The 19,691-nt window shown below is 39.0% G+C and overlaps 1 pseudogene; it reads left to right on the top strand.

Annotated features, from left to right (window-relative positions):
* The first annotated feature begins 4,690 nt into the window (after positions 1 to 4,690).
* On the top strand, positions 4,691 to 5,977 carry LOC109387800 (receptor of activated protein C kinase 1 pseudogene; annotated as a pseudogene).
* Positions 5,978 to 19,691: the final 13,714 nt, after the last annotated feature.

Raw genomic sequence — 19,691 nt, 5'->3', positions numbered from 1 at the left:
CCCCATTCGGCTGCAGTGAGCTGGAACTTGCTTATCTTGCTTGTTTTCCTGACGATGTCTAATTCTTCCTCCGAACAAATTTTTTACCAAGAATTATGGAAAATGGATTTCTAATTTCACATCTTTTTCTGTATTATTTTGGTACTCATACACATGCCAGTCATTTGTTTATTTGGTTAGTTACTATTTAATGAACACCTACTATATGCAAAACCCCAAGTCAGACATCAGGCACAGAAAGGAGGACATGACAGAGACAGTAAGAGCAGACGTTTGGTAACACAGCCTCAAGGACAAAAACTTCTATATAGTTATCGGCCTTTTTTCTGCCCAGTGCCCCAGGAATGAGACCTTTGAGGACCAGCTTGGTTTCTGTCATTTCTGAGAATTGTTCCATCTCTGTGGGAACCACCATCATATCTATCCATCTGCAGGAATATGGGCCTCATCCTGTGTAATTCACCCTCCCCCTCTGTTTTTCCTGAGTCAGACACAAGACCTTGCTAAGAGATGAGTCAGTGTGAGCCCCGGTGTGATCTCAGGAGCCAGTGTTCTGACCCCTCTGTAATTCCTCCTGTAACAATATAATTGCATATTCATGTATTTTTAAATTCCCATCAGGATAAATGATAGAGAGTACATGATGGTTGAGACAGTGCAGTAACTAGACCACTGGTTTTGGAGATTAGATTTGTGTGTGTACTCCCCCCTGTAATGCTGCCTCTGATCAGCTGTAAGATCTAGTCCTTCCAAATGCAAAGTGAAGTCAGGCTATATGTCCCTCACATCTCACAGGATTCTTGTGAGAATTAATGAGTTGCTGTATGGAAAGTTTTCGGTAGACTATGAAGTGCTAATAGTAATAATAAAAGAGTTTACATTTATTGAGCTCTTATCACATGTCAAGTATGGCTCTACTCTTACATATTAATTCAGGTAATGCCTACAAAAGTGGATGAGGTAGGTGTATTATTATCCCCATTTTCCAAATGAGAAAACACAGACACAGGGAGGGTCAGTGACTTGCCTAAGGTCACAGTGCTGTCAGGGGACACAGCCAGGAATTCACACAAGCTATCTGACTTCAAAAGCAAAGTGTTCAACCTCACTTTTAAATACTGCTACACAATTTACAGAACATTCCATAATATTAGTCATCTCAATATGGAAAACACTGCTAAGTAGTATGAGGAATATATACTTGTAGATTAAAAGAAACCTTCCTGCCTTCAATCTAGTCGTACCAAAGTTCTTAAAATCATGCGTGTGCTCCCACAGACACCACACCCATTCCTGTGTCAGGTTTTGACCCAAACTCCTTATCATCAGTCAAACACATGAGAGTTCATAGATCAGAGGAAGAGATCTACCCATGTATGACAGGGCAGAATCAAGCTCAGTGATATAGGGGTTCTCGAACAGAACGGGTGCAGTGGATGTTAGATAGTGAGGACTTAAATCATCTACCATCCATGGCTTCTCTAGGGACATCCTTTGAATTGGAGGCAGAGGTAGCCGCCCCCCTTTTTTTTTAAAGATTTTTGGGGAATTGGGGAAAGGGGAACAGACAAGTTGCTGTTGTTTTGTTCTTCAATCTAGTTGTGGAGGACGTTGCTTCACTGACCCAAGTTGGCACCATCATTGTACTCTTCCCGGGCGAGGCTGATCAGTCGCCGTCTTCTGGACGGCCACTCACTGCGGCTGCTGGCCGCTCACGCTGGCTGCTGGCTACACACGGTAGCCCATGGCAACCCACTGCCACAGGGGCTGCAGCCTACGCCGTCTCCGGAGACTTATGGCAGCCCAGCTCCAAGTTGAGCTATTGTTCAACATCTTAGCTGTAGAGGGCAGTGTCACTGGCCCTCATATGTGGGATCCGAACCGGGGCCCTCTGGCGTCCCAAGCCAGCTCTTAATCAATGCGCCACTCGGCCGGCCCGAGGTAGCTCCTTTTCTTAATGTCACATTTTAAAATTGGGTCAATGTCACAGCCTCCCAGAGATGTCAAGGAATAGGACGAGAGATAGGAGAGGGTGTAGGAAGATTCTCACCAACATGTTCACATCATAACTCAGCAATGCCTCACCCCCACTCCCAACACTCTGTTCCAAGCCGTCTTGAGACCTTTGCTACTCTGAAGTGGAAGCAAGTGGTGACTTGAGGCCTTCAGGGATTCATAAGATAAGAACTCATTTTTAAAAATTTATTAAAGCATCAATGCATTTCATTACTTTGTTCTATTTTATTTCTCAACACCTTGATCAGAGTTCTATTCTGGTTGGTCTTCAGTTAACCCACTACTATACTCCTTCCACAATCCAAAAAATTTTTAATGCAAACCCTAATTTTTATTTATCATTTTCTACATATCGCAATAAGGGACAACAACAACAAAAAAATCAGTGATCTGCCATAATTCCATAGACTTTTGAGGGCATACCATGTTAAAAGTGGTTAGAAAGGTGGCTATAATGTGAATTGTACTGCACAGGTTTGAATCTCTGAAACGCAATGTGGGGAAGCCCGTGGGGTTTACTCTTCAAAGCTTCCAGAAAGGCCAAGTATGAAAATAGAGCAATAAAACTTAGAGCCTTTAGCATTTACTTTGATTCCTAGTTTCTTTCTCAAACCGTGTGTGTGTGTGTGTGTGTGTGTGTGTGTGTGTGTGTGTGTGTGTGTGTGTGTGTTTGTGTGTGTGTTGGTGGGCGGGGGGAGGCGCGGGGGTTACTTTTGTCTTCTTAACCTTAACCTTAAAGGCTTAAACAAAAAGCCTCTTTCACAGAAACAAATTCAGATTTACCCCCTCAAGGCAAACAAAACTGAAGCTCCCAAATCTTTGGAGACATTAATTATAAAGATCAGGCAGCAAATGGGATAACCCAAGCTCAGTGATCCAGAGGGATAGGGACTGTTCCAAGAGACAGTTACCAAGTCCTGGAGAGGCTGCGTTTATCCCTGAAGGCATTTGGTTCCATCTAAACTGATGGGAATCAGAGGCCAACTAAGAAGGTGAGGATTTCTGTGCTATTCAACCAGGGTAATTCAACCATTTCATTTAAAAAATTTCATTTAAAAAATCTTAATAAGGTCTTCCTCTGTTCTTTTGATATAGAACCCTCAACTATTGTAGGCCCAATTCTTATCCTCAAAAAATCCCTGAAGTCCAATAGTACATTTCAGCTTCTGAAGACTCTCACATGGATGAGAGAATATTTTTTTTCTCCTACCTAAACCCAAATCCTTATTCACAGAAAATAAAAAAGTTATTATCCCTCCCAAGTACTTTTTTGATTTGTGGCAAATATTCTGAACTGACTTTATGTACTGCAATACATGCTTGCTTTGATTGCCTAATATCAGGAGCAAAAAAATTGAATTGATCAAATTTGCTAAGACTTTCCTTGTGGCCAAACTCTAGCTTTATTGGGTCAGAGGAGACTGATGGGAAAGTTGTTTCAGTCTGGTGTTCAAGAATATTTGACTTTCAAAAAAAGGAACCCCTATATACCAAAAGGTAATTGTCCTGACTTCAACATTTACCAAAAATGTTAACAGATGAAAATTGACTTTTGCCAATATAGAGATACACCAGCAAAAAGATTATGTCACACAGCAGTCTACGTTTCTTCTCTATCTCTTAATACCCACCTTGATATCCCTCACACTGCCACAGGACACAAGTTGTGTCCTCTACAACTCGTGTAAAAAGTTGGCTGCATCTTATTTTGGTGGCATGTAAGAATGGATGAACCCTGTCATCACAAGTAACCTGATATTTCTAAAATTGGATATGCAAGAAAGGAAAAAAAGCCTGTTATTTCACCCTAAAAAATTGACATGTTTAAAACTGGCTGATTATAAAGCTAAAAGATTCATCTCTTCATGTTCATTGCTTAGTCATTTGCTTAATTGTCTTTGATTAACCAAGCTGAATGAGAAGGTGGCTGCCTGCAAGCCAGGAAGGGGCCATCATCAGAACCTGACCATACCATCACCCTGATCATGGACTTTGGGGCACCAGAACTGTAAGAAATTTTTGTCGTGTAAGCTACCCAGTCTATGGTATTTTTTATGACAGTCCAAGCTGACTAAAACAGTGAGAAGTTGGAATAAGAAAAAGAGATTCACACCCCCCCACCCCAATTTTTAATCTAAGTAAATATAGTTTCATTGTAGAGGTGGCATAACATCTTCAAAAAGCAGTAAACTTGAGATTCCATTAGCTATGGTCCTATTTAATCACTGATTTTTATCAGTTAAGACCAGAAAATATTACCCAAATATACTGGGATATTCTAAAATCCAACCATTGGAATGGTGTAAGACCTTCAAAATATTATTTACAATAATCATTGCCTCTTGTATATGATTATAAATGAGATCATATCTCTATCAACTAACAGTAAAAATGTCAAAGAGAATTTTTTTTTAAATGTAAACTTGGGCAAACTATATAAAACTTCAACCAATTATCAAGGCTTAACAATGGATTTCCCTCTCCCTACGGCACATAGAGCAACTTTTATAAGCTTAAATGCAAAAACCATTGAGGATTGCTAATGAACTGATTTCTTTATATATATCAAATTTTTAAACCTTAAAACACTGCTTATGTATTTATTTATTTTAAGATCAGAAAAACTCCTAAGTCATAGAGGCAGGATAAAAAGAGAACGAACACAGAGATAAAGATGCCCATTTTGGTTGGCAGCGATATCATGGTATGATATCAAGGACCCAGGAAGTTCCTTTTGGTATATAGTCTCCATAGATGGTTACCATAAGTTTCTTGCCTTCCTGTTCAAACATGCCATTCTCCCAACTGAGAGGAGGAGTTTGTTTTTCCTCTCTTTGAATCTAGACTGCCCTCACTACTATTTTGACTAAAGAATACAGTAGAGCTCTTTTCTGCTGCAGGGCTGTGGCGAGAGCGGCTGTGCTGTTAGTTTCTCTGAGCTATCCAGGTCCATCCTCGCTGCTTCAGTGACACCTGCACCCACCGCCACCACTACTGAGCAGATGACCCTTCTCAAGGGCCACAATGGCTGGGTGACCCAGATCGCTACCTCTCCCCAGTTCCCGGACATGATACTGTTCGCCTCTTGAAACAAGACCATCATTGTGTAGAAGCTGACCAGGGATGAGACTAACTATCACATCCCACAATGTGCTCTTCGGGGTCGCTCCGATTTTGTCAGTGATGTGGTCATCTCCTCAGATGGCAAGTTTGCCCTCTCTAGCTCTTGGAATGGAACCCTTCGCCTCTGGGATCTCACAGCAGGCACCACCTTGTGCCGATTTGTGGGCCATACCAAGGATGTGCTGAATGTGGCCTTCTCCTCTGACAGCCAGCAGATTGTCTCTGGCTTCTGAGATAAAACCATCCAGCTGTGGAATACTCTGGGTGTATGCAAATACACTGTCCAGGATGAAAGCCACTTGGAGTGGGTGTCTTGCATCCATTTCTCACCAAGTAACAGCAACCCCATCATCGTGGCCTGTGGCTGGGACAAGCTGGTCAAGGTGTGGAACCTGGCAAACTGCAAGCTGAAGACTAATCACATTGGCCACACAGGGTACCTGAACACTGTGACTATCTCTCCAGATGGGTCCCTCTGTGCTTCTGGAGGCAAGGATGGCCAGGCCATGCTGTGGGACCTGAACGAAGGCAAGCACCTTTATATACTTCATGGTGGGGACATCATCAATGCCCTGTGCTTCAGACCCAACCACTATGGCTCTGTGCTGCCACCAGGCCCAGCGTCAAGCTCTGGGACTTGGAAGGCAAGATCATGGTAGATGAATTGAAGCAAGAAGTTATCAGTACCAGCAGCAAGGCAGAGCCACCCCATTGTACCTCTCTGGCCTGGTCTGCTGATGGCCAGACTCTCTTTGCCAGGTACACAGACAGCCTGATGGAAGTGTGGCAGGTGACCATTGGCACCCTCTGGAAATACATGGCAGAGCTTTGGAAATAAACTGGTTTTCTGACTTGTAAAAAAAAAAATAATAATAAATACAGTAGAAGCAATGGTACTTCTGGTACTTCTAAGGAAGACTGACAGCTTCTACTTCTTTCTTCTTAGAATGCTCCTTCTTGAAACTCAGCCACCAACCAGTGAGGAAGCCCAAGCTGCCACATAGAGAGGCCACATGGAGGAGACTCAAGGGCCCTTGCCAACAGCTCCAACTAAACTACCATCTGGCAGCCAGAAACAACTTCCAGCCATATGTCTGAAGTCTTTTGGACTTTCAGGCAATCCTAGTACCCGAGCCAACATCATGTGAAACAGAAGAATTGCCCATTCAATCAGAATGGGAAAAAAATGTGAAGTAAGAACAGGGCGAAAAGGAAGATGAGCACTGCAACTTCAAAGAGAGTAACCAAGGGAGACCTCATGAGAATGTAACATGAGGGAATAATCCTTGTTGATATCTGAAGGAAGAGTGTTCCAAGCAGAGGAAATGGCCAGTGGAAAGGCCTTACTCTATGCGTACCTCGCCTATTTGAGAAAAATCAAGGAATCCAGTGTGGTTGCAACAAGGTGATCAAGGGGAAGACTGGTAGAAAAAAAGATTCAAGAAGAGATTCAAGAAGTAAGCAGTCTCTAGTAGACAGGGCTTTCTGGGTTGAATGGTAGCCCCCCAAAGTATATGCCCACGTCTTAACCCCTAGAGCCTGTAAATATAAATTTATTTGGAAAAACAGTCTTTGCTGAGGCACATAAGTTAATGGTCTCAAGATGAGATCATCCTGGGTGACTTGGGTGGGCTTAAACCCAATAACAAGTGTCCCTATGAGACAGAGGAGAAAAGAAGGCCATGAGAGGCTGGAGCGAGGCAGCCACAAGCCAAGGAATACCTAAAGTCACCAGAAGCTGACAGAGACAGACGGATTCGCCCCGAGGGCCTTCAGAGAGAGGGTGTGCCGGCAGTCTGATTTCATACTTCTGGCCTCCAGTAGAGTGAAAGAGTACATTTCCATTGTTTTAAGCCACCAGGTCTATTGAACTTTGTTACAGCAGCCCTAGGAAACTAATCCAGTCTTTCTAGGACATTGTAAGGACTTTAATTTTTAATTGGGGTCAAAGGAAGCCATTGTAGGGTTAGAGCAAAGAAGCAACATGATCAAACTTAACATTTAAAAAAGATGATGGGCTGCTAGGTTGAAAATAAATTATAAGGGCCCAAGCATAGAAGTCAGGAGACCAGATGGGAGACTAATACAAGCAAGAAAAAATGACAGGCCAGGATTGCATCAGTGTTGGGGACAAGGAGTGGTTAGATTTGGGATATGTTTTCAAAGTAGAGAAAACAGAATGTTTAGATATATTGGATGTAGACTATAAGAGAATGTGAAGAGCCAAGAATGACCCCAAGGTTTGGGATATAAACAAATGGAAAAATGGAGTTGTCTTTGACTAAGATTGGAAAGGTTAAAAGTAGAACAGATTATGCAGGAAAAGATCAAGGGAATTTCATTTAGGGCATGTTGAATTTGAGGTTGCTATGAAGTATCCAAGTGGAGTTGTCAGGTACCCAGTTGTGTAGAAGCTCAGGAGAGAGCATGGGCTGGAAATATTAATTAGGGCATGTCAGCATAGAAACGATATTTAAAACCATGAAGCTGAGATCAACAAAAGAGTACATATAAAACAGAGAAGAGGACTAAGAATAGAACCTGGAGTACTCTAGTATTAGGAGAAATGGAAAGCAGAAAAACCAGAAAGGAGAACAAGAGGAGGAATTGATAAGAAGAAATTTAAAAATTTTTTTTTAAATGTGGCACTCTGGAAGTTAAGTGAAGTATGTAAAAGAGGAAAGAGTGACTAAACTGTGTCAATACCTGGTTGGGACAAGTAAGATAGAGAATTATTCAGTGGATTCAGCAACATGGAGGTCACTGGTGACTTATAAGAGCAGTCCTGGTGAGATATTACGGGCATTAAGTCTGACTGAAGTGGACTTATGAGGAAGTGAGACAGGAAGATTTGGAGATTGTTAGCAGAGTCTTTAGGGGAATTTTAACACAAAGGGAAGCAAAGAGATGAGATGGCAGCTGGCAAGGGAATGAGGCTGAAAGAAAGGGTTTCTGAAATTAAAAGGAAAAGCAGCATGTACATATGCTGATAGTAGCCATCACGAGAAGAGAAAAAACAACACAAAACATAGAAGAAAGGAAGAAGAATTACCGGATCAATGTCCAGTGGGGTGGGGTCCAGTGCAAGAGTGAAGGGATTGGCACAGAAAGTTCCCCTACGGCACAGACCGGAAGGCAGAGGGTACAGACGCGGCTGAGCAGGCCGGTATTGCATCAGGCAGGGCAATCGTGATCCAGGGACTTTCTCTTCTGTTAGCCTCAATATGCTCCTTGAAACAGGAAGTAAGATCACCAGATGAGAGTCAAGATCGGGGAAAAGGTTGGAGAGAGAGGAGAAGGTATGAAATAAATATTCAGGAGAGTGGATGAGTAAATAGCTAGGAAAGTATAGAATGATTGCCCAGCAGAAATGAAAGCCCATTTGATATTTGTGGTGATAAATTTAAGATGATACCCATCAGCACAGTGGAGTGTTTTTACTAGCCAAGTTCAGCTGCAACAGAGGTAGGTACAGAGCAGGCCAACTCTTGGATTCAACCAGGGTTCCAGGTTTGCCACCAGTTCTACAAAACAAGAGAGGCAAATGGTATCCCAGGTTGTGCACGAGGGAGCAACATAATGATTGACCCTGGAGGCTGGTATGGAAGGGAGAAAGGCCATGGAGGGAATGAAGGATGGTGAAGCATGGTGGGACCAATCAGAAGAAAGCCAGGGGGCTGCGTGGGAGTTGAAAGACTATGGAAGTACCAAATGGAGTAAGCTGAAAATGAGAAGAACACCTCCCCCTGCCCACCCCCCCAAAAGAATCTTAATACTATAAATACTGAAAAACAGAACAGACCTGGGAACAGAAGCCCTCCTACTGCTCTTCAATTCATGCTAGGAGAGAAGAGAACTTTTGAGGTGGACTGAAAACAACTCCCTGATCCATTATTTCCTATACTAAAAATGCCTTTTACTTTGAAAGCTAATTTTTTGTTTGTGTAAGTTTACAGAAAAAACAGAAAGTCTAGATTTTTTTCAAGCTAATTTGCAACTGTCCCATTTTCAGAGGTGATTCTCATCTCGAATTCATAATAAGCTTTCAAGTTAAATGTATGTGTAGATGACTTCTCCCACACAAGCGGCTATGTTCTCTCTCTTCCTCTCCCATTTTATAATCTTTAGTTATTTTCATTCGTTTATTCTTCCTTATCACTCATTTCCCTTAAAATTAAAATATGATACTTAAACCTGAATACAACATAAAAGCCTCACCAATAGTGAGAGGATTATCTTGCGATCTTTGCATGTCATTTAATTTGCCGGTGTCATGTCAGTTTCACATTCAGTGTTTTTCAGGAAATAGACACCCATCTTCTAACTGAGTCATTGCCAAGAGTAAAACATGGTCTCGCCATCTTGCACCTGGAGCCACCTTGCACCTGGAGATATCTCCTGGGGGAGATATGCAAAACTAAACAGCAACCCCAGGTAACTAGGCCTCATTATATTTTTATTAACACAGTAACTCTTTTACCCAAGCAATATCCAAAATTGGATAATTACCTAGCACGTTGCTCTCCCCTTGACTTTGGAGCTAAACACCAGGCTCTTTCTCAACTAGCGTTCTGAGGTTTGAGTCTAGTTCCTTATGTGCCCTTAGCCAGCTGCTGCACAATTACCCAGATTGCATGAAGCCCGTCTTAAATATAGCTTTTTAAGCGTGTCAGAATCCTGGGGTTCGGGGATAAATAACATTAGGTATGATTTTATTGATAAGAATCAACACCTACCACTTAAAAGCTCCTTTTAAAAAAAATTAAAAATAAGTCAAATAAGCAAGTTTGGTAAGCAGCACTTTCATCCAGTAATATGTTACTATTGAGTAAAAGTAATTTAATGGTAAAATGATAAATATGCAATAAGGTATGTTGGGGAAAAACATCTGTTTGTGTTTGGCACTTAAATGTTTTAGTATTTAAATGGGAACCAAAAAAGCAGAAATACTCTGAAGTGAAAACAGAACTGGAATTTCCATTTCCCATCCACATCATAAATGAGATCATTCCACAGCAGTGACTCCTTGCACACCACTTTAAAATGAGTGTATCAGACAGAATCTGTGGCTCGGACCCAAGGCACTGAAAACCCATCCTATACTGGCTTCTGAAGGATGCATCATACACACAATATGGATTTACAGCTCTTCCAGAAGTCCCATAACCTATGGCTAAGTCTATAAAATTTATGAATAAACTAGTAAAGGAGCCTCGAGCAGAAGTGCAGAAAACATTGCTCCTTTTATACCACTTTGGACATAAACTCCATTCACTGGGAAAGGCAACAATACATGATGCTTTCACAACATCAAAAGTAATATTTAATAGGGCCGGCTGAGTGGCTCAGTTGGTTAAGAGCTCGCTCAAGAGTTTGAGCTCTGAGCAACAGTGGTTCGAGTCAGCCCGAGCTGAGCAGCCGCGGAGCTGCCAACAGGTGGCGGGATGGCTCAGCTAAAAAAAAAAAAAAAAAAGTAATATTTAAGAATTTAGAAATCCTCTGGCACATGGTTCCATATCCTCAAAAGGATTAACATCTGAATCCACTTCTTTAAATCTGAATTTAAAGGGCCACTCAAGCTGCCTGTGTGGTTTCTGTCCAAACATGGGGCTCACATTTGTACAGCTTTATCTGAGCAAGTAACCAGCCTGCTGTCACTGTCCTTCATTGATCTTTCACTTACGAAAGTTGCTAGATCACGTGAGTTATGCATCACTTCTTCCCTTTAGGATAGAGCACCAACTTGCAGAGGAATTAGCAGATGGGGAGGTGGGTTGAGGTATGGAGGTGGCTGACACTGCTGTGCAAATGGAATTATCAAAGGGAACTCAAAACTGAAAGGAGAAATAAAGTAGAACCAATTATTTCAGGAGAGTGAATAAGGGGCATGATTTGCCTTGACGACTCGCCTGTTTAGGAGGGGAGTGTGTCCATGCTATAGAGGCAACAAGCTCCTGTCGGGCACCGGCTGGCCTTGTCATTGGTCATCTGCTCCTGTTAGAGAAACTTGAGTCTCTGGGCTCCCTGGTGATGACCAGCCTGCATTCCACTGCCCTTAGTCCAGCTAGAGAGCTACACATCACCCTGTGAATCATTCTCTCACTCCCGAAGTCATCCAAAGTTTGAAAGAGGAGAAATACTGCCATGATATGGACACCACACAGAGCATAGTTTTGTTTCTTTCAGAAAAATATAGAAATAAATAAGATATTTCAGGATAAACTGAAGGGGATGTGTCTGAGGGAGACTGAAGAAGTAGAAAGAGGGAGGAATCCCCTTTACAGGCTAAGGGGAAGCTGAGAGGGAGAAAGAAAATAATGGTTTAAGAGAAAAAAATGAGTTAAATGAAAAGAATGCTAGGTAACTTTGGAAATTATTTCTTCAAATTCTTCGGTTTCCTTCCAGCATTTCCTGTCAGCTGTCTGGCTATCTACCAGGGAAAAGAAAAACCTCCTAATACCATTCCTGTGGGAATTGAATTTTAAGTATGAAAAATAACAATGGTCCACAGGCCAGAGAAGGAAATGGTAAAATTCCTAAATGACTAGAGTTGAAAGATCAAGAAGGAGAAAATTTTGTCTTTTTCCACTTTTCTGTGCGGTCATGCACAAGATGTACCTATCTGCCATGAAGTACTAGTGATAAGTTTGAATGAAACATCATCACCCATCACCCTCCTGTGAAATTACACATCTACAAAGTATTTTGCTAAATTACTAACACTGTGCATTCAGTAACATGTGGGAGTTTAGAATAGGGTTCTCCAGCCAAACAGACATTTAAATCCAAGCTCCTTTTTATCTCTGTGACGCTTGCAAGTGATTCAAACACCCTGAGCCTCAGTTTCCTCATCTAGAAAATAGGAACAATAACAGCACTTCTCCGAAACAGTTGCATGGATTAAGTTAATTAACACATTTAAAGTATTTGCAATAGTACCTGGCACACAGTAAGTACATAATATATGTTAGCTATTACTATTACTATTATTACATCAGTAATAGTTATGTTACTTCCAGAAATAATAGGAATCTTTTCTATTTTCAAACAAATTTTTCTAAGTTTGGGGGAAATTGATCATCCAGATACTTATGGTATGACATAGAAAACTTCATGAAAATACTAATCAGATATTTCATATTTTTATTTCTCAATACACACATGTAAATTTCATTATATATTAGTTAGTGATATACAATGTATATAAATATGTAAACTTAGTGGTGTTTTTTGTATGTTTATACATATAATTTTAATTTTATATTGCCATCTTGTAGATCCTAATGGCATTGACTAAAAAAATAGGTGTAACTTGGTTGAGAAATAGCAATAAACTAGTTGTTACAGAGCTGAGGTTAAGTATAGCTCTAGTTTCTTGCCATTCCATTAAAAATTAGGGAACAAAGACCAGTGGGATCTACCATTTTGCCTGGGAAATTAGTCAACCTCGTGGGTGAATGAATGAATGAATGAATGAATGAATATTAGTTGTCCCAGTCTGTTTTTAGGCTATCCTATTAATATCATTTTCTTCAATTCTGTTTTTTCAGTTTCCTTTTCAAATATTGGCTCACATGTGAAAAACCTTTGAATCAATCACAGGACAAATATTATATTAAAAAACAAAACAAAACACACGCCCTCCACTATGCTTGTCATAATTCTCTCCCATGGCTCTTTTTCTTTAAAACCACGTCAACTATTTCCTCATCCTGGACTAGAGGATGAAATAAATGTGAAAAGACAGCATGTAATAGTCATTCTATCGATCTGTTTTCTTAGGATTCTCCAACAGGTCTGAGACCATGTCTTTTGAAAATTGTGGATGCCCAATAAAGATGACTTGGAACAGTCTTGCTGGGAGGGCTAAGGCTCTGTGAGTATCCTCATTCCAGGTTACCACTGCCTGAATGATGCTTACTCCTCATTTTATTTCCACTTGCTCTGTTTCTCTGTTTTCTCCCAGACTACCGTCAAGGCCAGAAAGTCTACCGTTTACTCAGCTAAGGGTGTCTCCTCCCTTCTTCATTTTGCTTACTATTAAATAGAGCTTTATACAGTACCCAAACTATGTCAGCCCTCTCAGATTAATTACTTTTTCTGAAAATAAAGTAAAATGATTCATAATCTTGACCCTTGGGGCTGGAAAGTAATGTCTCACTGAGTGAAAAGGCAGCATAAAACTTTAGAGAAATTTGAGTTTATATTTCAGCTTATACCTGCTAACTTTCCAACAGTTGATGGAAATTATTGTGAAAAAACAAGAAAGAATTTGGCCATGCTATATGGAAATAGCAATAAAAAACTATTCTGCATATAAAAAACTAAGGAAAGCAAATATTACTAGTCCAGCTAGTAGTAGACTTCAGTCATTGGTTCATTTATTCATTCAGGATATTATAATCTCTTTGGGAAAAGTTTATTCCAAAACATGACTCCTAATAACTCATTTGTCATCTCATTTATGTGAAATAGATTTACTAATTCTAGCCCAAAAGACAAAAATGTGTAAGTAAAATCTATCAGATTAAATCAGAATGTAGAAATGAGGTCAAATTATTTTACCAGTTTGAATATCTGAATTCTTAAAGATTAATTAAATAGGGAATGAGGAACCAAAAAGGTTAAGTCTAGTCACTCTTCTTATGCTTTTTACATTTATTTTAAAAAGTCAGACATTATTTCAATAGGAAAAAATAGTTGTATTTACTATTTTAAATGTAGCTGAACTTTCTCCATTTTGTATCTTTAGAATTCTACTCCTTTGTCCATTTACAAATATCTATTAAATATCCACTTTGTGCAATGTAATAATATAACTAAAACACAATTCCTAACCACAAGAAGCTCATATTTTAAAAGGCAAACAAGTAAACAAAAATGACAATAAAATTTATGATGTTTACCAGGTCCTCAAATAACGTCATTTTCTTCAAGGTCATTTCATTATAATGTGGATGAGATGCCATAAGAACTGAACTCTTGTTTATATCAATTAGCCTTTGGGAAATCGGTTTCATTATGCCATTTCTCTACAGTTTCAACCCTCTGGGGGCAGAGGATACCTATAGAGGACCTATAGAGGATGTTAAGTGAGAACTTACTATATAATAATAGAGATTTCACAAGGTCAGAGATGGCTCAAGGAAAAAGTGTGTAATTCTCTCAGGGGAATTATTAGGTAAAAATTAGTAGAATATATCAGAGAAAATAAGCGATGAGAAACATCTTAGGAAAAAAACGAGCCATATGCATAAAGAAATGGACACATGAACCAACATGAAGTGTCTTAGGAACTGCAAGCCAGGTGTTACGGCTGGAGCATGTGAGAAGAATGTAGATGATGAGGCTGCAGAATTTGCCAGGGCTGTAGTCACAAAGGGTTTGAATGTCATGTTAAGAAGCAGAACCAGCTCCATGTATGTAACCTATGCGGCTATACAGGACTCCACGCTTAGAGGGGCTCCATACCTGGTGTAATGCTCTGCTGACACCATCTTGAAATTTTTGATTTTGGAACAAGAGGCCCTGCATTTTCATTTTGTACTGAGCTCCACAAACTATGGCCCCACTTATGTTAAGGAGTTGATATAATATTTCTAGAAAAAAAAATAAAGACAGAACAAATCCTCCTTAAATGTTTTTGTGGTTGTATGACTTTAACAAGTGTCGATCATTATACACAAATGCCAACAATTTTCAAAAAAGAAAATTTCTGAAAGACTGCTCCTGACCAAATCTACTAATTGAGGAAACTGGTTAAATGTCTATGACTTTTGGCCTTTTTGCTGATTCTTTCTCATAGTCAGATTTGAAAATAAACACCAGTTCATTGCTCTATGAACTTCTAAATATCCCCCGGGATTTTCATAAAAACAAACCCTTTAAACAGCACAGGTAAGATTATTTGGCATTCCCTTTGCCAGAACATGCACTGTTGTATTCTCAACCTCCTAACTCAACTTACTTTTCACTTAGAATCTTAAGCAACTGCATATAAGGTTATAGATGAGCTTTTGTTTACATTCTAGTTGTACAATAATTTACATTATTGCTTATCTAAGGAACAACAAATTAAATTAGATCTTGCCAAAATTAATCATAATTCATTTACTTATCTTTAAAATGAAAGTCTTTGGTCCAACAAACAATGTTTAATTCATCTCCAGAAGTCATTTTGAAATGAATCAATTTCCAATATCTTCCTTTTATTTGAAGCAACACATTTATTCAAATAACCATCTGTTTCAATAAGAATATATAAATTCTTCATATACATTATTCTCAGCAGTTTTTCCACCACAACTGTAGATGGACACAGGGAATATGTTTTTGTTTTCCATTGTTTTGTTTTTATTGAAATAGAAAATTTATGAAGCACACTAATTTAAGCATATGTATCAATAGCTATATATACATATATATATACATACAAATATGTACATGCACACATATACACACATGATTTAATCACCATCCAGATCAAGATATAGAATATTTCCAACACCCCAGAAAGATATTTTATACCCCTTCTTAGTCAATACTCCCAAAGAGTGAACCATTAATATGATTGCTATCATAAAGATTAATCTTGCCTATTCCTGAACTGCATATAAATGGAAATTTTGATGTATTTCACTCATCATTATGTCTGTACAATTCATCCTGTTGTTGTGTATAACAGTAGTTTATTTTTTATTACTGTAGAAATATATGACAATTAACTTATTTACTCCACTGTTAATAAATACTTATTGCTGAATTTCACAGATAAGTCATCAGTTTTGAAAAGATTTTGGCCATTATCTTTTCAAACATTGCTTCTCTGCCAAGCTCTCTTCCCTGCTCTGGGATTCCAATTATATGCTTATTAATTTTTTGATTGGGTCTCACATGTCCCTTACACTCTGAGCTATGCATTCCATTATTTTTCCTCTCTGAGCTTAAGTCGGTTATTTTCAGTGGACTTATCTTCAACATCATTCATTCTTTCTTCTTCTGTGCCCACTCTGCTCTTAACCCCATACAGTGAGTTATTAATTTTGAAATTAATACTGTATAAATTACATTTTCTTGCCACATTATTTTTTATTGTATGTGATACATTGTATGTTGAAGTATTGCAGAAGCTACAGATGATGTCATCCCCTGCCCTGAGAGGGTTTACTCTTTGCTCTGTTAGAGATATATATATATATATATATATATACATATATATATACATATATATACATATATATATATGTATATATATATGTAAAATATATATTTTACTATTATTTAGGTATGGCAAGTAAAACAGATCAGGAGATGACTGATATTGTAAACATAGTTTGTTATACCACAGACCTAAGAGAAGGGGGCATGCGCACCATGAGTGTGGGGCTTAGAGGGGGCACCTGAGGAAGTTCCAGGTTAGTCAAGAGGCAGAAGGAGGAGGAAACTGTGGGCAAGAGCCTTTATTTTGTGTTCTGTAAAAAGGAACTGGGAAGGGAGGGTTAACGTATTTAGGATTGGCTAGTTGGAGGAATTTCACCAGGTGCTGGAACATAGGTGCTGTCCCTAGTTGTTTGGTACCTGGCCCTGGAGTGATTAGGGCAAGTGACAGTAGCCAAGAGTGTCAGAGTCTGTTAAAGAAGGTGGTTGGAGGGTGTGGGCTCTGGACTGGTTGCTTTGCATTTGAAAGGAGTGCTCATGGGTGAGTTTTTACTATCTCTGTGAACTACCTAACTCTGGAATGGGCAGTCCTCCAGGTTCAGCAAGGCCTCAAGATGGCAAAGCATCAGAATATAAAAAATAAAAGACATGGTTAGTAAGGTAAGGGACTGACAACTTCAATTCCATCAGAGATAGAGCTAACTTTAGGGTAGGTTGAAGTTCTAGTGAGACTCAAGTCAGCACTGGTTTGTCCCTATTCCTCAGGCATTGCTCTTCAAGGCTTCCCTTTGGAAGTTTAGGATTTGCTCGATGCCCTCCCATCCCACACTGCTTCATAATTTGGCGAATGTCTTAAGGGAGAGAATGTTCATATTTATGTTACAGACTGTGTCCCTTTACCAGGACTGTGTCTCCTCAGTACCCTAGGACAATGGACAACTTTATTCTGCCTTTATGGCCAGAGCCTCAGATGCCTGTACCACCACCAGAATTTAGCAAATAGTCTATGGGGAAAAATAAGCTTGTGTCCTGAACCCTCTTCGTTTTCTGTTTGTTACACCAGTCCCATGTTAACTTCTTTTCTCCAGTAAAGTTCCTCTGCTTAGGAGAAACTTGATCCACAGTCCACACTGCAAATTGTTGATGCTCCTGGGAACAAAACTACTAGCAGACATCAATTCATGGTAGAGCTTTCTGGTCACTGAAATTGTATTTATCTAGTCCTCATTATTTTATAGCTTATCAGTGCCTTTAAAGGTATTGTTTTTGCAACTCATTCTATTTTTATTAGTTTTAGTGAGCGAGTAGCCTGCCAAACCCTACTATATCCCACTCAGAAGCAGAAATTGGTATAGATATGTGTTTTTGTGACTTCTATTTCAAAGAAAAAGTAAAAGTAAACAAATAAAACAAGATTGATGAAAGTAAAGATATAATGCATTAGAAGGTACATTCAAAGTTATTGAGGGGAAAAAAATACATGTCAACTCAATTTTTATTTTAGTAAAATATACACATGGCCTTTCCAAATAAGTATTCCTAGCTGTCTTACTTTGTTGACTGAGAGAGTCGCTCATGACCAACGCCCTGATTCACATCCTTACCATCCTTACTCAATTCCCGTCAATAAGATGAGAAACTAGGGCTATTAAGGGCTACTGGCTTACTCCTAAGAGAGAACCACAGAAAGATATTATCCATCTACCCTTGCATGTCATGTCTGGAGCGAGGCAGCCAACTTGCTACCAGCCAGAGGAAGAGGTCTTCAGCAGGCATGGCAGAGCAGAGGTATAAAAACAACCTGTCATGATGAAACTGTTAAGCTACTGAGCCAAACTTGGTGTCTAATCTACCTCAGGACTTCCTGTTATATGAGGAATTAAGTGCACTTATTAAGCCACTTGGAGCCCCCACAATAACTACAGTGACTTCTAGTCAGTGGGTGCTCAGTAAATATTTTTAGAAGTATGAAAACTCAGTTAGAAGGATGTCATTCAAGGTAAGATGATTACTACTACATATTTCCATTGAATAAACCCTTTTTAAGGTAGCACTAAGAGGAATAATTACTCAGGGATACTGTCAGATTTATACCTTTGATCTATGTTGTAATCAACACCATTTAAGTGACTAAAGCATTGAAACTCTTACTTTAACCAGTAACTCTTTGATATAAAGAGCATTGGGCTTGAAATCAAAAGACCTGGGCCCAAGAGTAAGTTGTGTATGACTCTGGATAAATAAAATAGATGAAAAGAATATTAAACATAACACCTATCAAATGCTTAAAATGTAACTGTGCTAAGCTCTGTGCATACATTATATCACTTAATTCTTATAAGAATCCTATGAAGTAGATGTTATATCATTCCCATTTTTAAAAGTGAAGACACTGGCCATTAAGAAGCTAAATGTGGGGTAATGGAGGCATAAAGAATTTGAGCAAGTCCTCCTGAAGATAAGAATTATTTAAACTGGGAAAATTTATTAAATACAACTATTTCAGGGTATTAGAAATGACCAAAGGCAGGCAGAAACTTGAAAAGAATTTGCTCTTGAGAGTGTTATTGAATTGGGTAATAACTGAATTTGTGGTATTCTTACCTGGAAGGTGTTCCCCAGTGACCTCTCCCCAACCCTGAACACAAAAAACTACACCTTAGCTGTAGGTGGCAGATGACAGAATTAATAACAACAGGACATCTGTACTTGTAAGGGGTAAATATTTAAAGCAAAAAAACAGTAGAAAGGCTGAGACCTAAAATCAGTATAAAATCGGCCCAAATCTATTCCTGGCTGCAGAAGAGACATCCATAGAGACCCATCTAAAATAGCAGCCTCACAAGCCAAAGAAACACTGAGTGAAGATAGCAGCTGCTGCATACCTCATAGGAGATAGCATTTACAGTTTGAGTCCAGGCAAGTTAACTGTCTACTATAGCAAGAATCCAACAATTCTCAAAAGACTGTAACAAATTTTACTGTAATACATTATCTGTATTGTCCACTTTTCAAACAAAAATTATTGGGTATGCAAAGAAATAAGAAAGCATGTTCCTTTCTCAGGGGGAAAGATAGTCAATAGCAACTGGGCCCCAATGATAGATTTAGCAAGGACTTCAAAGCAGCTATCATAAATATATTAAAAGAATTAAAGAAAAATATACTATTAATGAAGGAACAGATAGGGAATCAATCTCAACAGAGAAATGGAAACTATATAAAAAGAACCAAAAAGATTCTAAAACTGTAAAGTGTAATAACTGAAATTAAGTATATAGCAGATTTGTTCAATGACAGGTTTAAAATGATAAAAGAAAGAATATATATGTAGTATAATATAAAAGAAAGAATATACAATATATATAGTATAAAATAATATATATATATATATA

The sequence above is a fragment of the Hipposideros armiger genome, unplaced genomic scaffold (genome assembly GCF_001890085.2).
Source record: "Hipposideros armiger isolate ML-2016 unplaced genomic scaffold, ASM189008v1 scaffold_169, whole genome shotgun sequence".
Lineage (NCBI taxonomy): Eukaryota > Metazoa > Chordata > Mammalia > Chiroptera > Hipposideridae > Hipposideros > Hipposideros armiger.
This window is presented reverse-complemented; position numbering and strand designations above follow the sequence as displayed.